General features: G+C 41.7%; 1 protein-coding gene across 4 annotated transcripts in view; it reads left to right on the top strand.

The window, feature by feature from the left end:
- Positions 1-5,379: 5,379 nt before the first annotated feature.
- The window catches only part of LOC135511961 (parvalbumin-2-like), a 39,263-nt gene continuing 34,516 nt past the window's right edge, over positions 5,380-10,126 (top strand). Inside the window, exon 1 of one of the 4 annotated variants that reach the window (XM_064933500.1) lies at positions 5,380-5,485. The gene's annotated coding sequence lies outside the window, so the exon portion shown is untranslated. Of the gene's footprint in view, positions 5,678-10,126 lie in introns of all 4 variants that reach the window. The other 3 variants (XM_064933498.1, XM_064933497.1, XR_010451340.1) reach the window with 3 other exon arrangements.

The following is a 10,126-nucleotide window of genomic DNA, read 5'->3' as shown; positions in this document are numbered from 1 at the left end:
CAGAGAACTTGCTGATAGTGGGCAATCACAGCCATCACATTGAATGTGTGTTTGTGGGGAGGGGATCTCATCCACAGCCATCTGAGTGAGTGAGCATTGCTAGTTTGAAATCTAAGAGGTAGATTCTGGTTTACATTTAGACTTGGTATGTGATCTTAGGTATGAATAGGTTGGTGACCACTGTCCTAAAGCCTTTCCCAAACATGTCCTAAAGCCTTTCCCCAGCATGTCCTAAAGCCTTTCCCCAGCATGTCCTAAAGCCTTTCCCAAACATGTCCTAAAGCCTTTCCCCAGCATGTCCTAAAGCCTTTCCCCAAAATGTCCTAAAGCCTTTCCCCAGCATGTCCTAAAGCCTTTCCCCAGCATGTCCTAAAGCCTTTCCCAAACATGTCCTAAAGCCTTTCCCAAACATGTCCTAAAGCCTTTCCCCAGCATGTCCTAAAGCCTTTCCCAAACATGTCCTAAAGCCTTTCCCAAACATGTCCTAAAGCCTTTCCCAAACATGTCCTAAAGCCTTTCCCCAGCATGTCCTAATGCCTTTCCCCAGCATGCCCTAAAGCCTTTCCCCAGCATGTCCTAAAGCCTTTCCCTAGCATGTCCTAATGCCTTTCCCCAGCATGTCCTAAAGCCTTTCCCCAGCATGTCCTAAAGCCTTTCCCCAGCATGTCCTAAAGCCTTTCCCCAGCATGTCCTAAAGCCTTTCCCAAACATGCCCTAAAGCCTTTCCCCAGCATGTCCTAAAGCCTTTCCCCAGCATGTCCTAAAGCCTTTCCCAAACATGTCCTAAAGCCTTTCCCAAACATGTCCTAAAGCCTTTCCCCAGCATGTCCTAAAGCCTTTCCCAAACATGTCCTAAAGCCTTTCCCAAACATGTCCTAAAGCCTTTCCCAAACATGTCCTAAAGCCTTTCCCCAGCATGTCCTAATGCCTTTCCCCAGCATGCCCTAAAGCCTTTCCCCAGCATGTCCTAAAGCCTTTCCCTAGCATGTCCTAATGCCTTTCCCCAGCATGTCCTAAAGCCTTTCCCCAGCATGTCCTAAAGCCTTTCCCAAACATGTCCTAAAGCCTTTCCCAAACATGTCCTAAAGCCTTTCCCAAACATGTCCTAAAGCCTTTCCCCAGCATGTCCTAAAGCCTTTCCCCAGCATGTCCTAAAGCCTTTCCCCAGCATGTCCTAAAGCCTTTCCCAAACATGTCCTAAAGCCTTTCCCAAACATGTCCTAAAGCCTTTCCCCAGCATGTCCTAAAGCCTTTCCCCAGCATGTCCTAATGCCTTTCCCCAGCATGTCCTAAAGCCTTTCCCAAACATGTCCTAAAGCCTTTCCCAAACATGTCCTAAAGCCTTTCCCCAGCATGTCCTAAAGCCTTTCCCTAGCATGTCCTAATGCCTTTCCCCAGCATGTCCTAAAGCCTTTCCCCAGCATGTCGTAAAGCCTTTCCCCAGCATGTCCTAAAGCCTTTCCCCAGCATGTCCTAAAGCCTTTCCCAAACATGTCCTAAAGCCTTTCCCAAACATGTCCTAAATCCTTTCCCCAGCATGTCCTAAAGCCTTTCCCAAACATGTCCTAATGCCTTTCCCCAGCATGCCCTAAAGCCTTTACCAAAATTGTCCTTACGCCTTTCCCATTCATATCCTGAAGGAAAAACACTCAATCACATGAACACGAAGACAAACACTTTTTCAAGTTTCAAATTGTATTCATCGTATGTACAGGATACACATGGTATACACTGCCCAACTTAATGCTTACTGGAAGGTTTCTTCTGTACAATGCAACAATAATAAGAAATAATAAAATATAAGAATACAAACATAAAGTAAATGGCTCAATAGAATAGAATAAACATTTTAGCATCAGTATAATACAGGAAGGCACAATATTTACACTTTTACCTGGGAAGGGGGAATTGTGTGGGCAAGTGTGTGAGAGAGAGCGTGTGTGTGCGTGCGTGTGTATGCGTGAGAGCGTGTGTGTGTGTGCGTGTGTGTGTGTGTGTGTGTGTGTGTGTGTGTGTGTGTGTGTGTGTGTGTGTGTGTGTGAGTGTGAGAGAGAGCGTGTGTGTGCGTGCGTGTGTATGCGTGAGAGCGTGTGTGCAAAGGTGCGGAGAGTCAGTGCAGGTGGCCAGTCCAGTTCAAGTGTTCAACAGTCTGATGGCTTGTAAATAGAAACTGCTTACAAGCCATCAGATGATTTATCGCTGTCACTGGCTGTTTCTAACAAATCCCATATTCAGATTCAATCTGAAATTGTTATACTACAGTGCATTCGGAAAGAATTCCTACCTTTTCCACATTTTGTTACGTTACAGCCTTATTCTAAAATGGATTCAAATGTTTTTTTTTCATCAATCTACACACAATACCACATAATGACAAAGCAAAAGCAGGTTTTATATTTTTTTGCTAATTTATTAATAATTAAAAACTAAAATACCTTATTTACATAAGTATTCAAACCATTCGCTATTAGACTCGAAATTGAGCTCAGGTGCATCCCAACTTGATTAGAGTCCACCTGTTTGATTGGACATGATTTGAAAAGGCACTATTTAAGGTCCCTCAGAAAGATAGTGCATGTCAGAGCTAAAACCAAGCCATGAGGTTGAAGGAATTGTCCATAGAGCTCCGAGACAGGACTGTGTCGAGGCACAGATCTGGGGAAGGGTACCAAAGAATTTCTGCAGTGGTCTCCATCATTCTTAAATGGAAGAAGTTTGGAACCACCAAGACTCTACCTAGAGCTGGCCGCCCGGCCAAACAGCAATCGGGGGAGAAGTGCCTTGGTAAGGGAGGTGACCAAGAACCCAATGGTCCCTCGACAGCTCCAGAGTTCCTCTGTGGAGACGGGAGAACCTTTCAGAAGGACAACCATCTCTGCACCACTCCACTCAGGCCTTTATGGTAGAGTGGCCAGACGGAAGCCGCTCCTCAGTAAAAGGCACATGACAGCCCACTTGGAGAGCACCTAAAGGACACTCAGACAATGACAAAAGAGATTCTCTGGTTTGATGAAACCAAGGTTGAACTCTTTGGCTTGAATGCCAAGCTTCACGTCTGGAGGAAACCTGGCACCATCCCTACGGTGAAGCACGGTGGTGGCAGCTGTGGGGATGTTTTTCAGCAGCAGGGACTGAGAGACTAGTAAGGATCGAGGGAAAGATTAACAGAGCAAAGTACAGAGAGATCCTTAATGAAAACTCCAGAGCGCTCAGGACCTCAGACTGGGGTGAAGGTTCACCTTCCAACAGGACAACGACCCTAAGCACAAATTAGATATTTCTGTTTTTTTATTTTTTTTTAAATAAATTAGCTTTTCATTATGGGGTATGGTGTGTATATTGATGGGGGGGGGGGATTTATGTCATTTTAGAGTAAGGCTGTAACGTGACAAAATGTGTCGTTTAGGATGAGGGAGGACGATTTATTGTAGTGAGCATGGCCTTATTTCTATTACAGCCATTCGGATGACTGTCATTCATATTCCATTCACCCCGCTCAATGTATCATCGATAGGTTTAATTTTCCCTATACCCATCATGTTGTTACAACCTAGCCTACGAATGAATGTTTACAACTTAGTTGCACAGACAGTGGAACATTCATTAATGCCTTGCACACTCTTTCCTGCATCTAGCTGATCTAGAGTGTAATCATTAGTTTAACAGTTGCAAACGAGAGTTTCTATTAGACAAATTCAGGTATATTTATCCCAGGTGTATATTTATCCCCGTTTTGAGAAACGATTTTCAACAGAATCGGCGGAATGAATACAGCTCTCATCACGTGTAAACACAGTTTACTTTCATTACAGCCACCCTGTATTCCTTCTCACATCTATGTGCTCACCTCCTCTCATTTTTTCCCTTTATCACTTGTGGACGTCAATGCACAACACATCAGCTGTGTGACCAGGCGAAAAAACCTTACCAAGACCAAACCATATCATAACTGCTACACACAGCCCACATTGTTGTCACCATATTAGCTAAAGTAACATCATTGTCAACATTGGTGAAATAACTAACGCGTTAGAAAACCCACTACAGTCATGCAGTAACGTTACAGTGTACCGTCAGTAAGCAGTTACACCGGAGGGCCCCGGTGGCAATAAATTAGTAAAACCAAAAGCTTACCTTGACTTGGAAGAGTTCCAGTGTTGTGTTGGATAGTCATAGCCAGCTAGCTAACATAGCATCCCTCTGTTTGAGCAGGGTGTTTGAGAAGGCTAAACTAGCTAGCTGCATTTGCTAACAAAGTAAGTGAAACTGCAAGTGAATTTTTTTTTTTAACTCTCACTTTATATATTTCTTGTTTCTCATTCATTTTGGAAGAAATTAATTTGTTCAAAACTGTTCAACTATTGTATTTCTCTCTCTTTGAGTCAACTACTCACCACATGTTATGCAGTGCATTGCTAGCTAGCTGTATCTTATGCTTTCACTACTAAGATTCATTCTCTGATCCTTTGATTGGGTGGACAAAATGTCAGTTCATGCTGCAAGAGCTCTGATAGACATTTACGTTACATTTAAGTCATTTGGCAGACGCTCTTATCCAGAGCGACTTACAAATTGGTGAATTCACCTTATGACATCCAGGTTGGTTGGAGGACATCCTCCGGGAACGTCCACCAGAAGTTGTCATAATTACTGTGTAAGTCTATGAAAAGGGGTTAGAACCCTGAGCCTCCTAGGTTTTGTATTTAAGTCAATGTACCCATAAGAAGACGGAAGCTAGCTGTCCTCCGGATACATCATGGTGTTACCCTAAGAGTGCTGTTGAGGCTACTATAGACCTTTATGGCAAAATAGTATGTTTTAATCAATTATTTGTTGACGTGTGTCAATGTGTGTATATAAGCCAAGTCAGGTGCAGGAGAGCAGAGTATGATAAATAAAGCATACTTTATTATAGTTCCAAACCGGGAGCACAAAAAAACAAACTCGCTCAAAAAAACGGAACAATAACGTAAAGAGCTAAAGAACATCGCTTGACATGAAAACAATTACACACAAAACATGATGGGAAACAGAGGGTTAAATACAATTAGATTGATTGGGGAAATGAAAACCAGGTGTGAATGAAAACAAGACAAGCTAGAAAGCTGGTGACGTCGATCGCCGAACGAACAAGGAGAGGAGACAGTGTGATTATATTTACGATAGTTTTATCTAAAAAGGATAACTTTTAAATTATTTACTATTTTTATTTTTATAAAATAAAATTCCTCCTCTGAGGAAACTCCAGTGGTCTGAATACTTTCCGAATGCACAGTATATGGGGGGAAAGCTAGTAAGAAAGGCTTTTTGTTCACCAGAAGGGATACTTTCAGATTGTCTCGAAAGTGCCAAACAAAAGCTTTGTCATGGTGACGCTGTGACATCCACGTCAGTTGAACATCAAGTGGGCCCAGAAGGCAGCTGTGTTTGGCACGGAAACGCTGGTGGTTTCTGACACCACGGCATCATAAAGTCCCTCTTATCAGTAGGTTTTGACCTCACCATCAGTCTGGATACAACCACTAGCTGCTACGTCTCATCACTATCTCGTTACAGATTCAGTATGACTCTCACAGACTTCCTCGCTGTGTCAGATATTACTTCAGCTATCAACACTTGCAGGGGCATGGATGTACTACGCTGTGCGTTTGCACTGACCTTAACTGTAACTTAATTGGTATGGGTAATGTTCTGACCTCTACAGTAGCTAAATGTATATGGGTTATGTTCTGGCCTCTTCTGTAGGTTAATTGGTATGGGGAATGTTCTGACCTCTACTGTAGCTTAATTGGTATGGGTAATGTTCTGACCTCTAATGTAGCTAAATGTATATGGGTAATGTTCTGAACTCTTCTGTAGGTTAATTGGTATGGGTAATGTTCTGACCTCTACTGTAGCTTAATTGGTATGGGTAATGTTCTGACCTCTAATGTAGCTAAATGTATATGGGTAATGTTCTGACCTCTACTGTAGCTTAATTGGTATAGGTAATGTTCTGACCTCTACTGTAGCGTAATTGGTATGGGTAATGTTCTGACCTCTACTGTAGCTTAATTGGTATGGGTAATGTTCTGACCTCTACTGTAGCTTAATTGGTATGGGTAATGTTCTGGCCTCTACTGTAGCTTAATTGGTATGGGTAATGTTCTGACCTCTACTGTAGATTAATTGGTATGGGTAATGTTCTGACCTCTACTGTAGCTTAATTGGTATGGGGAATGTTCTGACCTCTACTGTAGCTTAATTGGTATGGGTAATGTTCTGGCCTCTACTGTAGCTAAATGTATATGGGTAATGTTCTGATCTCTACTCTAGCTTAATTGGTATGGGTAATGTTATGACCTCTAATGTAGCTTAATAGGTATGAGTAATGTTCTGACCTATACTGTAGCTTAATTGGTATGGGTAATGTTCTGACCTCTACTGTAGCTTAATTGGTATGGGTAATGTTCTGACCTCTACTGTAGCTTAATTGGTATGGGTAATGTTCTGACTCTACTGTAGATTAATTGGTATGGGGAATGTTCTGACCTCTACTGTAGCTTAATTGGTATGGGTAATGTTCTGACCTCTACTGTAGCTTAATTGGTATGGGTAATGTTCTGACCTCCACTGTAGCTTCATGGGTATGGGTAATGTTCTGACCTCTACTGTAGCTAAATGTATATGGGTAATGTTCTGACCTCTACTGTAGCTTAATTGGTATGGGTAATGTTCTAACCTCTACTGTAGCTTAATGTGTACAGGGATTGTTCTAACCTCTACTGTAGCTTAATGTATACAGGGATTGTTCTGACCTCTACTGTAGCTTAATTGGTATGGGTAATGTTCTGACCTCTACTGTAGCTAAATGTATATGGGTAATGTTCTGACCTCTACTGTAGCTTAATTGGTATGGGGAATGTTCTGACCTCTACTGTAGCTTAATTGGTATGGGTAATGTTCTGACCTCTACTGTAGCTTAATTGGTATGGGTAATGTTCTGACCTCCACTGTAGCTTAATTGGTATGGGTAATGTTCTGACCTCTACTGTAGCTTAATTGGTATGGGTAATGTTCTGACCTCTACTGTAGCTTAATTGGTATGGGTAATGTTCTGACCTCCACTGTAGCTTAATTGGTATGGGTAATGTTCTGACCTCTACTGTAGCTAAATGTGTATGGGTAATGTAGTGACCTCTACTGTAGCTTAATTGGTATGGGGAATGTTCTGACCTCTACTGTAGCTTAATGGGTATGGGTAATGTTCTGACCTCTACTGTAGCTTCATGGGTATGGGGAATGTTCTGAACTCTACTGTAGCTTAATGGGTATGGGGAATGTTCTGACCTCTACTATAGCTTAATGGGTATGGGGAATGTTCTGACCTCTACTGTAGCTTAATTGGTATGGGTAATGTTCTGACCTCTACTGTAGCTTAATTGGTATGTGTAATTTTCTGATCTCTACTGTAGCTTAATTGGTATGGGTAATGTTCTGACCTCTACTGTAGCTAAATGTATATGGGTAATGTTCTGACCTCTACTGTAGCTTAATTGGTATGGGTAATGTTCTAACCTCTACTGTAGCTTAATGTGTACAGGGATTGTTCTAACCTCTACTGTAGCTTAATGTATACAGGGATTGTTCTGACCTCTACTGTAGCTTAATTGGTATGGGTAATGTTCTGACCTCTACTGTAGCTAAATGTATATGGGTAATGTTCTGACCTCTACTGTAGCTTAATTGGTATGGGTAATGTTCTGACCTCCACTGTAGCTTCATGGGTATGGGTAATGTTCTGACCTCTACTGTAGCTAAATGTATATGGGTAATGTTCTGACCTCTACTGTAGCTTAATTGGTATGGGTAATGTTCTAACCTCTACTGTAGCTTAATGTGTACAGGGATTGTTCTAACCTCTACTGTAGCTTAATGTATACAGGGATTGTTCTGACCTCTACTGTAGCTTAATTGGTATGGGTAATGTTCTGACCTCTACTGTAGCTAAATGTATATGGGTAATGTTCTGACTTCTACTGTAGCTTAATTGGTATGGGGAATGTTCTGACCTCTACTGTAGCTTAATTGGTATGGGTAATGTTCTGACCTCTACTGTAGCTTAATTGGTATGGGTAATGTTCTGACCTCCACTGTAGCTTAATTGGTATGGGTAATGTTCTGACCTCTACTGTAGCTAAATGTGTATGGGTAATGTAGTGACCTCTACTGTAGCTTAATGGGTATGGGTAATGTTCTGACATCTACTGTAGCTTCATGGGTATGGGGAATGTTCTGAACTCTACTGTAGCTTAATGGGTATGGGGAGTGTTCTGACCTCTACTGTAGCTTAATGGGTATGGGGAATGTTCTGACCTCTACTATAGCTTAATGGGTATGGGGAATGTTCTGACCTCTACTGTAGCTTAATGGGTATGGGGAATGTTCTGACCTCTACTGTAGCTTAATGGGTATGGGTAATGTTCTGACCTCTACAGTAGCTTAATGGGTATGGGTAATGTTCTGACCTCTACTGTAGCTTAATGGGTATGGGTAATGTTCTGACCTCTACTGTAGCTTCATGGGTATGGGTAATGTTCTGACCTCTACTGTAGCTTAATTGGTATGGGTAATGTTCTGACCTCTACTGTAGCTTAATTGGTATGGGTAATGTTCTGAACTCTACTGTAGCTTAATTGGTATGGGTAATGTTCTGACCTCCACTGTAGCTTAATTGGTATGGGTAATGTTCTGACCTCTACTGTAGCTAAATGTGTATGGGTAATGTAGTGACCTCTACTGTAGCTTAATTGGTATGGGGAATGTTCTGACCTCTACTGTAGCTTAATGGGTATGGGTAATGTTCTGACCTCTACTGTAGCTTCATGGGGTATGGGGAATGTTCTGAACTCTACTGTAGCTTAATGGGTATGGGTAATGTTCTGACCTCCACTGTAGCTTAATTGGTATGGGGAATGTTCTGACCTCTACTATAGCTTAATGGGTATGGGTAATGTAGTGACCTCTACTGTAGCTTAATTGGTATGGGGAATGTTCTGACCTCTACTGTAGCTTAATGGGTATGGGGAATGTTCTGACCTCTACTGTATCTTAATGGGTATGGGTAATGTTCTGACCTCTACTGTAATTAATGGGTATGGGTAATGTTCTGACCTCTACTGTAGCTTAATTGGTATGGGTAATGTTCTGACCTCTAATGTAGCTAAATGTATATGGGTAATGTTCTGACCTCTACTGTAGCTAAATGTATATGGGAAATGTTCTGACCTCTACTGTAGCTTAATTGGTATGGGGAATGTTCTGACCTCTACTGTAGCTTAATTGGTATGGGTAATGTTCTGGCCTCTACTGTAGCTAAATGTATATGGGTAATGTTCTGATCTCTACTGTAGCTTAATTGGTATGGGTAATGTTATGACCTCTAATGTAGCTTAATAGGTATGAGTAATGTTCTGACCTATACTGTAGCTTAATTGGTATGGGTAATGTTCTGACCTCTACTGTAGCTTAATTGGTATAGGTAATGTTCTGACCTCTACTGTAGCGTAATTGGTATGGGTAATGTTCTGACCTCTACTGTAGCTTAATTGGTATGGGTAATGTTCTGACCTCTACTGTAGCTTAATTGGTATGGGTAATGTTCTGGCCTCTACTGTAGCTTAATTGGTATGGGTAATGTTCTGACCTCTACTGTAGATTAATTGGTATGGGTAATGTTCTGACCTCTACTGTAGCTTAATTGGTATGGGTAATGTTCTGATCTCTACTGTAGCTAAATGTATATGGGTAATGTTCTGACCTCTTCTGTAGCTAAATGTATATGGGGAATGTTCTGACCTCTACTGTAGCTTAATTGGTATGGGTAATGTTCTGACCTCTACTGTAGCTTAATTGGTATGTGTAATGTTCTGACCTCTACTGTAGCTTAATTGGTATGGGTAATGTTCTGACCTCTACTGTAGCTTAATTGGTATGGGTAATGTTCTGACCTCTACTGTAGCTAAATGTATATGGGTAATGTTCTGACCTCTACTGTAGCTAAATGTATATGGGGAATGTTCTGACCTCTACTGTAGCTTAATTGGTATGGGGAATGTTCTGACCTCTACTGTAGCTTAATTGGTAT

This window comes from Oncorhynchus masou, chromosome 24 (genome assembly GCF_036934945.1).
Source record: "Oncorhynchus masou masou isolate Uvic2021 chromosome 24, UVic_Omas_1.1, whole genome shotgun sequence".
NCBI lineage: Eukaryota > Metazoa > Chordata > Actinopteri > Salmoniformes > Salmonidae > Oncorhynchus > Oncorhynchus masou.
The sequence above is the reverse complement of the archived record's forward strand: the minus strand, read 5'-3'. Positions and strand labels throughout refer to the sequence as shown.